General features: G+C 37.8%; 8 non-coding genes across 8 annotated transcripts in view; all 8 read left to right on the top strand.

Moving 5' to 3' along the window:
• Positions 1 to 111, top strand: part of LOC132150216 (5S ribosomal RNA) — a 119-nt gene extending 8 nt beyond the window's left edge. The window contains exon 1 of the ribosomal RNA XR_009435456.1: positions 1 to 111. This exon is cut by the window's left edge and continues 8 nt beyond it. This is a non-coding gene — a ribosomal RNA (5S ribosomal RNA).
• Positions 112 to 195: 84 nt separating this feature from the next.
• Positions 196 to 314, top strand: LOC132149890 (5S ribosomal RNA). The gene has a single exon (XR_009435149.1). It is a non-coding gene; the product is annotated as a 5S ribosomal RNA (ribosomal RNA).
• A 607-nt stretch (positions 315 to 921) lies between these two features.
• LOC132150329 (5S ribosomal RNA) lies at positions 922 to 1,040 on the top strand. Its single transcript, XR_009435565.1, has one exon. It is a non-coding gene; the product is annotated as a 5S ribosomal RNA (ribosomal RNA).
• A 1,298-nt stretch (positions 1,041 to 2,338) lies between these two features.
• Positions 2,339 to 2,457, top strand: LOC132150795 (5S ribosomal RNA). The gene has a single exon (XR_009435976.1). It is a non-coding gene; the product is annotated as a 5S ribosomal RNA (ribosomal RNA).
• Positions 2,458 to 2,541: 84 nt separating this feature from the next.
• LOC132151103 (5S ribosomal RNA) lies at positions 2,542 to 2,660 on the top strand. The gene has a single exon (XR_009436264.1). It is a non-coding gene; the product is annotated as a 5S ribosomal RNA (ribosomal RNA).
• A 1,032-nt stretch (positions 2,661 to 3,692) lies between these two features.
• LOC132150794 (5S ribosomal RNA) lies at positions 3,693 to 3,811 on the top strand. The gene has a single exon (XR_009435975.1). It is a non-coding gene; the product is annotated as a 5S ribosomal RNA (ribosomal RNA).
• A 7,378-nt stretch (positions 3,812 to 11,189) lies between these two features.
• On the top strand, positions 11,190 to 11,308 carry LOC132150793 (5S ribosomal RNA). The gene has a single exon (XR_009435974.1). It is a non-coding gene; the product is annotated as a 5S ribosomal RNA (ribosomal RNA).
• Positions 11,309 to 11,393: 85 nt separating this feature from the next.
• On the top strand, positions 11,394 to 11,512 carry LOC132150437 (5S ribosomal RNA). Its single transcript, XR_009435670.1, has one exon. It is a non-coding gene; the product is annotated as a 5S ribosomal RNA (ribosomal RNA).
• The last annotated feature ends 988 nt before the right edge of the window (positions 11,513 to 12,500 follow it).

Raw genomic sequence — 12,500 nt, 5'->3', positions numbered from 1 at the left:
CCATACCAACCTGGCTATGCCCGATCTCGTCTGATCTCGGAAGCTAAGCAGGTTTGGGCCTGGTTAGTACTTGGATGGGAGACCGCCTGGGAATACCAGGTGCTGTAAGCTTTTGGGTTTCCTTCCCTACTTATATAAAACACTGGCGATTATAGTGGCTGATCTTTAAATAGCCCTCTCTTTGCAGCCTCCTTCGCTTACGGCCATACCAACCTGGCTATGCCCGATCTTGTCTGATCTCGGAAGCTAAGCAGGTTTGGGCCTGGTTAGTACTTGGATGGGAGACCGCCTGGGAATACCAGGTGCTGTAAGCTTTTGGGTTTCCTTCCCTACTTATATAAAGCACTGGCGATTATAGTGGCTGATCTTTAAATAGCCCTCTCTTTGCAGCCTCCTTCGCTTATGGCCATACCATCCTGGCTATGCCTGATCTCAACTGATCTCCAAATCTAAGCAGGTTTGGGCCCGGTTAGTACTTTTGGATTTTTTCAGTAATTATCTAATAGGCCTGGTTAGTTCTTTTGGAAATTTTCACTAATTGTCCAATAATCTTGCAAAAAAAAAACATAAAAGAGTCAATGCCCGATCTCAGAATGTAAGCAGGTTTGGGCCAGGTTAGTACTTTTGGATTTTTTCAGTAATTATCTAATAGGCCTGGTTAGTACTTTTGGAAATTTTCACTAATTGTCCAATAATCTTGCAAAAAAAAAAAAAAAAGAGTCAATGCCCGAGATCAGAATGTAAGCAGGTTTGGGCCAGGTTACTACTTTTGGATTTTTTCAGTAATTATCTAATAGGCCTGGTTAGTACTTTTGGGAATACCAGGTGCTGTAAGCTTTTGGGGGTCCTTCCCTACTTATATAATGCACTGGCGATTATAGTGGCTGATCTTTAAATAGCCCTCTCTTTGCAGCCTCCTTCGCTTACGGCCATACCAGCCTGGCTATGCCCGATCTCGTCTGATCTCGGAAGCTAAGCAGGTTTGGGCCTGGTTAGTACTTGGATTGGAGACCGCCTGGGAATACCAGGTGCTGTAAGCTTTTGGGTTTCCTTCCCTACTTATATAAAGCACTGGCGATTATAGTGGCTGATCTTTAAATAGCCCTCTCTTTGCAGCCTCCTTCGCTTATGGCCATACCATCCTGGCTATGCCCGATCTCAACTGATCTCCAAATCTAAGCAGGTTTGGGCCAGGTTAGTACTTTTGGATTTTTTCAGTAATTATCTAATAGGCCTGGTCAGTACTTTTGGAAATTTTCACTAATTGTCCAATAATCTTGCAAAAAAAAAAAAAGAGTCAATGCCCGACCTCAGAATGTTAGCAGGTTTGGGCCAGGTTAGTACTTTTGGATTTTTTCAATAAATATCTAATAGGCCTGGTTAGTACTTCTGGAAATTTTCACTAAGTGTCCAATAATCTTGCAAAAAAAAGAGTCAATGCCCGATCTCAGAATGTAAGCAGGTTTGGGCCAGGTTAGTACTTTTGGATTTTTTTCAGTAATTATCTAATAGGCCTGGTTAGTACTTTTGGAAATTTTCACTTATTGTCCAATAATCTTGAAAAAAAAAAAGAGTCAATGCCTGATCTCAGAATGTAAGCAGGTTTGGGCCAGGTTAGTACTTTTGGATTTTTTCAGTAATTATCTAATAGGCCTGGTTAGTACTTTTGGAAATTTTCAGTAATTATCTAATAGGCCTGGTTAGTACTTTTGGGAATACCAGGTGCTGTAAGCTTTTGGGTTTCCTTCCCTACTTATATAATGCACTTGAAATTATAGTGGCTGATCTTTTAATAGCCCTCTCTTTGCAGCCTCCTTCACTTATGGCCATACCATCCTGGCTATGCCTGATCTCAACTGATCTCCAAATCTAAGCAGGTTTGGGCCAGGTTAGTACTTTTGGATTTTTTCAGTAATTATCTAACAGGCCTGGTTAGTACTTTTGGAAATTTTCACTAATTGTCCAATAATCTTGCAAAAAAAAAAAAAAAGAGTCAATGCCCGATCTCAGAATGTAAGCAGGTTTGGGCCAGGTTAGTACTTTTGGATTTTTTCAGTAATTATCTAATAGGCCTGGTTAGTACTTTTGGAAATTTTCACTAATTGTCCAATAATCTTGCAAAAAAAAAAAAAAAGAGTCAATGCCCGATCTCAGAATGTAAGCAGGTTTGGGCCAGGTTAGTACTTTTGGATTTTTTCAGTAATTATCTAATAGGCCTGGTTAGTACTTTTGGGAATACCAGGTGCTGTAAGCTTTTGGGTTTCCTTCCCTACTTATATAATGCACTGGCGATTATAGTGGCTGATCTTTAAATAGCCCTCTCTTTGCAGCCTCCTTCGCTTACGGCCATACCAACCTGGCTATGCCCGATCTCGTCTGATCTCGGAAGCTAAGCAGGTTTGGGCCTGGTTAGTACTTGGATGGGAGACCGCCTGGGAATACCAGGTGCTGTAAGCTTTTGGGTTTCCTTCCCTACTTATATAAAGCACTAGCGATTATAGTGGCTGATCTTTAAATAGCCCTCTCTTTGCAGCCTCCTTCGCTTACGGTTATACCAACCTGGCTATGCCCGATCTCGTCTGATCTCGGAAGCTAAGCAGGTTTGGGCCTGGTTAGTACTTGGATGGGAGACCGCCTGGGAATACCAGGTGCTGTAAGCTTTTGGGTTTCCTTCCCTACTTATATAAAGCACTGGCGATTATAGTGGCTGATCTTTAAATAGCCCTCTCTTTGCAGCCTCCTTCGCTTATGGCCATACCATCCTGGCTATGCCTGATCTCAACTGATCTCCAAATCTAAGCAGGTTTGGGCCCGGTTAGTACTTTTGGATTTTTTCAGTAATTATCTAATAGGCCTGGTTAGTTCTTTTGGAAATTTTCACTAATTGTCCAATAATCTTGCAAAAAAAAAAAAGAGTCAATGCCCGATCTCAGTATGTAAGCAGGTTTGGGCCAGGTTAGTACTTTTGGATTTTTTTCAGTAATTATCTAATAGGCCTGGTTAGTACTTTTGGAAATTTTCACTTATTGTCCAATAATCTTGAAAAAAAAAAAAAGAGTCAATGCCTGATCTCAGAATGTAAGCAGGTTTGGGCCAGGTTAGTACTTTTGGATTTTTTCAGTAATTATCTAATAGGCCTGGTTAGTACTTTTGGAAATTTTCACTAATTGTCCAATAATCTTGCAAAAAAAAAAAAAGAGTCAATGGCCGACCTCAGAATGTTAGCAGGTTTGGGCCAGGTTAGTACTTTTGGATTTTTTCAGTAATTATCTAATAGGCCTGGTTAGTACTTTTGGAAATTTTCACTAATTGTCCAATAATCTTGCAAAAAAAAAAAAAAAAGAGTCAATGCCCGATCTCAGAATGTAAGCAGGTTTGGGCCAGGTTAGTACTTTTGGATTTTTTCAGTAATTATCTAATAGGCCTGGTTAGTACTTTTGGAAATTTTCACTAATTGTTCAATAATCTTGCAAAAAAAAAAAAAAAAAAGAGTCAATGCCGATCTCAGAATGTAAGCAGGTTTGGGCCAGGTTAGTACTTTTGGTTTTTTTCAGTAATTATCTAATAGGCTTGGTTAGTATTTTTGGGAATACCAGGTGCTGTAAGCTTTTGGGTTTCCTTCCCTACTTATATAATGCACTGGCGATTATAGTGGCTGATCTTTAAATAGCCTTCAGTTTGCAGCCTCCTTCGCTTACGGCCATACCAACCTGGCTATGCCCGATCTCGTCTGATCTCGGAAGCTAAGCAGGTTTGGGCCTGGTTAGTACTTGGATGGGAGACCGCCTGGGAATACCAGGTGCTGTAAGCTTTTGGGTTTCCTTCCCTACTTATATAAAGCACTTGCGATTATAGTGGCTGATCTTTAAATAGCCCTCTCTTTGCAGCCTCCTTCGCTTATGGCCATACCATCCTGGCTATGCCTGATCTCAACTGATCTCCAAATCTAAGCAGGTTTGGGCCAGGTTAGTACTTTTGGATTTTTTCAGTTATTATCTAATAGGCCTGGTTAGTACTTTTGGAAATTTTCACTAATTGTCCAATAATCTTGCAAAAAAAAAAAAAAAAAGAGTCAATGCCCGACCTCAGAATGTAAGCAGGTTTGGGCCAGGTTAGTACTTTTGGATTTTTTCAGTAATTATCTAATAGGCCTGGTTAGTACTTTTGGGAATACCAGGTGCTGTAAGCTTTTGGGTTTCCTTCCCTACTTATATAATGCACTGGCGATTATAGTGGCTGATCTTTAAATAGCCCTCTCTTTGCAGCCTCCTTCGCTTACGGCCATACCACCCTGAGCACACTAGAGGCACTAGTGAGCAAACAGGAAGTGATTGTGCCAGAGAGGGGTGAGGGAGGCTCACCCAAACTTTTTGTGTTTTGTTATTTTTGTTTGGTTAAAATAAGTGTTTTTGTTTGTAGTATTTTGTTATTTTTGTTTTATTTGTGTCCTCCCAACAGCTCTGCTGTTTGGGAGGGATCTGTCGGGGTTTGTTTTATGTAAAATGGATAGATTAATGGCAACTGACATGGATTTGACACGAGGAACACGGAGGCAAGCAGAAAATGGACTGGGTTATCGACAAAGAGAAAAGGATTACAATGAAATAACTGATAAGAGGATTTACACAAAAGAAGCGACTGTGGTGGTGGATTTGTCGGAGGTACAAGACGGGAGAGCAGAGGATATTATAAAAGCACTAACAGAAAAGATTGAAGTAACAAGAATTTTAGCAATACGACCTAAGCAGATGAGGGAATATGAGATTACATTGGAGCATGAAGAGGACACTGAGAAACTGGTTGATGGACGAACCATTAAAGGTAAAATTTGTGAAATCAAAAAGTTACACAACAGAGACTTTGTTGTCTCGTTCATGCATTTGCCTGCATACATGAATGACCATGAGATTTTAAATAAGCTTGAAGGATGGGGAGTAACACCCATTTCTCAAATAAGGAGGAGATTCTACTCGGGCACCCATATAGAAGATGGAACGAGGTTCTTAAGAGTGCGTTTTCCAAAGGAAGTGGCTTCTTTACCATACAGCACAAGGATGGAGACCGAGGGAGGTCCTCAATACTTTAGGGTGATACACAGTAAGCAGGTGAAGACCTGTAGACTGTGTATGAGCCCTGACCATATAATGAAGGACTGTCCGGACTTCAAATGTCACAAATGCGAGGAAAGAGGCCATTTCGCAAGAGACTGTACTGCGATGAGGTGCCCAGACTGTAAAATGACTTTGGACAAATGTGAATGTTGGATGGACAATGAGCAACAGGAAGAGGATCAAGTGAGCGGGCAAATGCATGAGAATGATAATGAGGAGGAGCAACAGGAGGACGCAGAAAAATCCAAGGAAAAGAACATAGGAAATGGACATGAATTAACAACATCAACACAGGAAGAGGAAGAGACATGGACACCAATGCAGATAACGGCGAGTATACAGAATATACTAGACAAAGTGGAGGAGCAGGAAGGAGTCAACGAAGAAGGGGAGCTAGACATTGAGAGTGGAAACATCACGGATGGTGGGAGCACGGGGGCATCGAACAAAAGAAGAAGAGTGAAAAAGGTAACACCAAATATTGAAAAAGCAAGGAAAAGAGTGGTGAAGGAAGTGTTTACAGAAAATCAGGACAGTGGTGGACTTTTAGAAGAGGGAGAAGATATGGACTAATAAGATGGGTATTTTATCGTTTTTGTTTTACTTTATGGTGTTGAGAATTGTGTCCTTTAATGCAAGAGGATTATTGAATGTTTTGAAATTTGAAAGGATGAAAGAGTTGTGTAAAAATGATGATATGATTTTATTGCAAGAAACTAACTGGAAAGGAAATGTAATGGAAGATTTTAAAAGAAGGTGGGATGGGGAAATATTTTTTAGTAACGGGGAGAAAAGTTTGGGAGGAGGAGTGGCTATTTTGATTAAAAAAGGGAAAGCTACTATGACAAAACAAATCTATGATGATAAAAAAGGGAAATGTATTGCAGTAGAAATTGATTTTGAGGATGAAAAATTTATTGTAGTAAATGTACATGCACCAAATGAGGAAAAGGATAAGAAAATGTATTTTAATGTTTTAAGAGACATAATAGAGAAATGGAAAAGGGTGGTGGTTGCAGGGGATTTTAATACTGTTTTTAGCAAAATAGACATGGCTAATGGGATGGTTTTTAGGACGGACGGTGGAAGGAAGGAACTTAAATTATTGATGGAAGAAAAAAATATGATTGATGTTTGGAGAGAAAGAAATGGAAAAAAGAGAGAATATTCCAGAAAACAGTTAGTTGGGAATTTTATGTGCCAAACTAGGATAGATTATTTTCTGAGCACAAGAAATTTGGATTGTTTTATTGATGATGTACTTTATAAAGAAACAACTTTAAGTGATCATAAAATGGTTTTAATGAGGATGGATTTTAAAAGGGAAACGAAAGGGCCTGGGGTATGGATTTTAAATACAGAAATCTTAAATCATGAAAGTTTTAAAAATGGGATAGAGAATTTATTAGATGAGGAAAAAAAAGATGCAATGTATTTAGAAGATAAAAGACAATGGTGGGAAAATGTGAAATTTGAAATAAAGAAATATTCAATTAATTTCTGTAATATACTGCAAAGGGTGAAAAGGACAAAGGAAAAAGAAATAAGAAGAACGTTAAAAGAAGAGTTAAACAAAAATGAAGTAAATGTGCAAAAAGTGTTTGAAATGGAGGAGAAGCTTAAAAAAATGGAGGAAGACAAATGCAAGGGAGCGATGTTGAGAAGTAAAGCTAAATACACAATAGAGGGGGAAAAATGTAACAGATTCTTTTTTAATCTCGAAAAAAGTAGGGGAAAAGCTGAAATGATCAAAGAGCTTAAAAACAGAGATGGCCAGTCGGTTTTTAATACAGGAGAGATTTTAAAAGAAATAGAGACTTTTTATGAAAAGCTTTTTAAATCAGAAGGGGTGGAGGAGGAGAAGGGAAAAGTTTTGTTGCAAAGAATAACTAGGAAAGTTGGAGAAGAAGATAAAATAGACTGTGAAAAGGAGATAGAAACGGAAGAAATTATACAAGCTATAAACTCCCTAAGAGTAAAAAAGAGTCCAGGAATAGATGGTATTGGAAGTTAATTTTACAAAGTTTTTAAAGAAAAACTCAGTGTGATTTTAAAGGGGATTTATGATGATATTTTTAGGAAAGAAGGAGTCAATCCAAGAATGGGGTTAGGTTTAATGAAAATAATTTATAAGAAACAAGGTGATAAAACAAATTTGAAGAATTTTAGACCCATCACAATGCTAAATACTGATTTTAAGATTTTAGCTAAAGTTTTAGCTAACAGATTGAAGAATGTAATGCCAAGTATAATTGAAACTAATCAAGCATATGGTGTAAAAGGGAGGGACATAGCAGACATTACAAGTAGCATAAGAGACATAATAGGTTATATAAAAGAAAAGGAAAAGAAAGCATATGTTATAAGGTTGGATTTTGAAAAAGCATTTGATAGAGTGGAGCATAAATTCTTATTTTCTGTTTTAAAGAAGTTCGGTTTTGGGGAAAATTTTATTAAATGGATTGCAATTTTATACAAGGATATCTTAACGAAAGTAAAATGTAATGGATTTTTAAGTCAACCTTTTAAAGTTTTAAGGTCTATAAGGCAGGGGTGTCCGTTATCAGCACAGCTTTATTCTTTGGTGGCAGAACCTTTAGGACTTTTAATAAATAAGGAGGAAGGAATAAAAGGAATAAAAATGGAAGAGGAAGGGGAATTTAAGAAAATCTTTCAATACGCAGATGATACAACAATTGTGGTGGAAAATATGGAAAGCGTTAAAAAGGTTATGGAAAAAATTAAATACTATTGTGATGGGACGGGTGCAAAAATCAATGAAGAAAAAACTGTGTATATGAAATTTGGAGGGGTGGTGGATTTAGCAGGGGTGTTTAAGTTCATGGAGGTACAGGAAATAAAGATTTTAGGGGTGGTGTTAGCAAAGAATGAAAAAGTGGCAGTAGATAATATGTGGGAAGGGATAGTAGGTGGAATGGAGAGAAGGTTGATTTTTTGGAGGAACATGTTTTTAAGTTTGAGGGGGAAAATATTAATTGTGAATTTGTTAATGTTGTCTAAAATGTGGTATGTTTTACATGTGATGCCATTGCCAAACTGGGTTTTAAAAAGGATAAAGAAATGTGTTTTAGAGTTTTTATGGGATAAAAAGCCTCCAAGGATTGCTTATTTTACATTAATAGGGCAGCTGGATGAGGGAGGGATGGGTTTAGTGGATGTGGAACAAAAAATGAAAAGTATGAGGGTGAAAGTTGTTAAAAAATATCTGGATAGGACAAACAAAGCTGAATGGAAAAAAATGATTGGTTTTTATCTAAATAAATGTGGGAATTTTAAATTGGGGGATAATATTTTATGGATGAAACTCAAAAATTGGATGCTAGAGGGTATACCAGGATTTTATCAGGAAGTTTTAAGTGCTTGGAGACTTTTTTTAAAAGAGGTTGATTTTAATCCGAGGGGGAGGGAAGTTGTTTTAAATCAACCTCTGTTTCTGAATGGAAAGATAAAGCTACAAGAGCAGGATATCTATTTTAAAAAATGGATGAAGGTGGGAATTTTAAAAATACGAGATGTTTTATGGGAATATAAAGAGGGATTTTTACCATTGCAGGTCATTATAGATGCTATGGAAGAGGAGAAGGAGGATTTTAATATGTCAGGTTTAAGAAGACAATATGAGGATGTAAAAAAGGCAATCCCAAGGCAATGGCTGGATGAAATAAGCAAAGGGGGGAGAAGCGAAAACAAAATGGATGTGTTTTTCAAATGGAAAGATAAGTGGTTTGACTTAAATTTGGGAACTGTTGGAATGTTTTACTGTTTTTTTAGAAATTCTGTTTTTAAAAAACCTATTGCTAATGTATTTTGGATGAGGCATTTTAATGAAGTCAAAGAGAAAGATATTTGGAAGATCCTAAAATGGCAATGTTTGGATGTGGAACTAGAATGTTTGGATTATTTTATAAGACACAATGTGGTTTTTACTGAAATGCGATTGTGTGCAATGCTAAAAGAAACAAATGCACAGTGCAAAGTATGTAAAAATGCTGATGAAGGTATTTTACACTTGTTTTTATATTGTGAAAAACTGACCCCTTTTTTTAAAGAACTAAAAGAGACAATTAATGCTTTGAGGGATAATAAGGGGGATTTGAACTGGGAGATGAATTTTATGTTAGGAATGAACGAGAATAATGCAAATAAGAAACTAATTAATTTATTATTAATTTTGGCAAAAAAGGCAATTTGGAAAAGAAGAAATGTGGCTAAAAACAGGGACTTTATTTTAAATTTGTGGTTACTGTTTAAAGGGATGGTGGGAGACTATGTTCAAATGTTGTATAATTATTTTATATTTGAAAACAAGGTGGGAAATTTTTACAAAATATTTACAAAAGATGTTGTGTGGATTCTTGGGCAAATGCATATTGCAATGCCTGAAAAGGATGTTTTTTAGTTTTTTCTAACTGCCCCATACCAGCCTGAACACCAGTATCCAGGTTATCCAATGTACCCACCGTTCTACGGTCAACTACCCATCAAGTCTGGGTCTCCAACTGTGAAAAACCCTGTATGTAATAAATTTGAAAAAAAAAAAAAATTAAATAAATAAAGAGTCAATGCCCAAAAAAAAAAAAAAAAAAAAAAAAAAAAAAAAGCTATGCCCGATCTCGTCTGATCTCGGAAGCTAAGCAGGTTTGGGCCTGGTTAGTACTTGGATGGGAGACTGCCTGGGAATACCAGGTCCTGTAAGCTTTTGGGTTTCCTTCCCTACTTATATAAAGCACTGGCGATTATAGTGGCTGATCTTTAAATAGCCCTCTCTTTGCAGCCTCCTTCGCTTATGGCCATACCATCCTGGCTATGCCCAATCTCAACTGATCTCCAAATCTAAGCAGGTTTGGGCCAGGTTAGTACTTTTGGATTTTTTCATTAATTATCTAATAGGCCTGGTTAGTACTTTTGGAAATTTTCACTAATTGTCCAATAATCTTGCAAAAAAAAAAAAAAAAGAGTCAATGCCCGATCTCAGAATGTAAGCAGGTTTGGGCCAGGTTAGTACTTTTGGATTTTTTCAGTAATTATCTAATAGGCTTGGTTAGTATTTTTGGGAATACCAGGTGCTGTAAGCTTTTGGGTTTCCTTCCCTACTTATATAATGCACTGGCGATTATAGTGGCTGATCTTTAAATAGCCCTCAGTTTGCAGCCTCCTTCGCTTACGGCCATACCAACCTGGCTATGCCCGATCTCGTCTGATCTCGGAAGCTAAGCAGGTTTGGGCCAGGTTAGTACTTTTGGATTTTTTCAGTAATTATCTAATAGGCCTGGTTAGTACTTTTGGAAATTTTCACTAATTGTCCAATAATCTTGCAAAAAAAAAAAAAAAAAAGAGTCAATGCCCGATCTCAGAATGTAAGCAGGTTTGGGCCAGGTTAGTACTTTTGGATTTTTTCAGTAATTATCTAATAGGCCTGGTTAGTACTTTTGGGAATACCAGGTGCTGTAAGCTTTTGGGTTTCCTTCCCTACTTATATAATGCACTGGCGATTATAGTGGCTGATCTTTAAATAGCCCTCTCTTTGCAGCCTCCTTCGCTTATGGCCATACCATCCTGGCTATGCCTGATCTCAACTGATCTCCAAATCTAAGCAGGTTTGGGCCAGGTTAGTACTTTTGGATTTTTTCAGTAATTATCTAATAGGCCTGGTTAGTACTTTTGGAAATTTTCACTAATTGTCCAATAATCTTGCAAAAAAAAAAAAAAAGAGTCAATGCCCGATCTCAGAATGTAAGCAGGTTTGGGCCAGGTTAGTACTTTTGGATTTTTTCAGTAATTATCTAATAGGCCTGGTTAGTACTTTTGGAAATGTTCACTAATTGTCCAATAATCTTGCAAAAAAAAAAAAAAGAGTCAATGCTCGATCTCAGAATGTAAGCAGGTTTGGGCCAGGTTAGTACTTTTGGATTTTTTCAGTAATTATCTAATAGGCCTGGTTAGTACTTTTGGGAATACCAGGTGCTGTAAGCTTTTGGGTTTCCTTCCCTACTTATATAATGCACTGGCGATTATAGTGGCTGATCTTTAAATAGCCCTCTCTTTGCAGCCTCCTTCGCTTACGGCCATACCAACCTGGCTATGCCCGATCTCGTCTGATCTCGGAAGCTAAGCAGGTTTGGGCCTGGTTAGTACTTGGATGGGAGACCGCCTGGGAATACCAGGTGCTGTAAGCTTTTGGGTTTCCTTCCCTACTTATATAAAGCACTGGCGATTATAGTGGCTGACCTTTAAAATAGCCCTCTCTTTGCAGCCTCCTTCGCTTACGGCCATACCAACCTGGCTATGCCCGATCTAGTCTGATCTCGGAAGCTAAGCAGGGTTGGGCCTGGTTAGTACTTGGATGGGAGACCGCCTGGGAATACCAGGTGCTGTAAGCTTTTGGGTTTCCTTCCCTACTTATATAAAGCACTGGCGATTATAGTGGCTGATCTTTAAATAGCCCTCTCTTTGCAGCCTCCTTCGCTTATGGCCATACCATCCTGGCTATGCCTGATCTCAACTGATCTCTAAATCTAAGCAGGTTTGGGCCAGGTTAGTACTTTTGGATTTTTTCAGTAATTATCTAATAGGCCTGGTTAGTTCTTTTGGAAATTTTCACTAATTGTCCAATAATCTTGCAAAAAAAAAAAAAAAAGAGTCAATGCCCGATCTCAGAATGTAAGCAGGTTTGGGCCAGGTTAGTACTTTTGGATTTTTTCAGTAATTATCTAATAGGCCTGGTTAGTACTTTTGGAAATTTTCACTAATTGTCCAATAATCTTGCAAAAAAAAAAAAAAAAAAAGAGTCAATGCCCGATCTCAGAATGTAAGCAGGTTTGGGCCAGGTTAGTACTTTTGGATTTTTTCAGTAATTATCTAATAGGCTTGGTTAGTATTTTTGGGAATACCAGGTGCTGTAAGCTTTTGGGTTTCCTTCCCTACTTATATAATGCACTGGCGATTATAGTGGCTGATCTTTAAATAGCCCTCAGTTTGCAGCCTCCTTCGCTTACGGCCATACCAACCTGGCTATGCCCGATCTCGTCTGATCTCGGAAGCTAAGCAGGTTTGGGCCAGGTTAGTACTTTTGGATTTTTTCAGTAATTATCTAATAGGCCTGGTTAGTTCTTTTGGAAATTTTCACTAATTGTCCAATAATCTTGCAAAAAAAAAAAAAAAAGAGTCAATGCCCGATCTCAGAATCTAAGCAGGTTTGGGCCAGGTTAGTACTTTTGGATTTTTTCAGTAATTATCTAATAGGCCTGGTTAGTACTTTTGGAAATTTTCACTAATTGTCCAATAATCTTGCAAAAAAAAAAAAAAAAAAAGAGTCAATGCCCGATCTCAGAATGTAAGCAGGTTTGGGCCAGGTTAGTACTTTTGGAT

The sequence above is a fragment of the Carassius carassius genome, chromosome 9, assembly GCF_963082965.1.
Source record: "Carassius carassius chromosome 9, fCarCar2.1, whole genome shotgun sequence".
Classification (NCBI taxonomy): Eukaryota; Metazoa; Chordata; class Actinopteri; order Cypriniformes; family Cyprinidae; genus Carassius; species Carassius carassius.
This window is presented reverse-complemented; position numbering and strand designations above follow the sequence as displayed.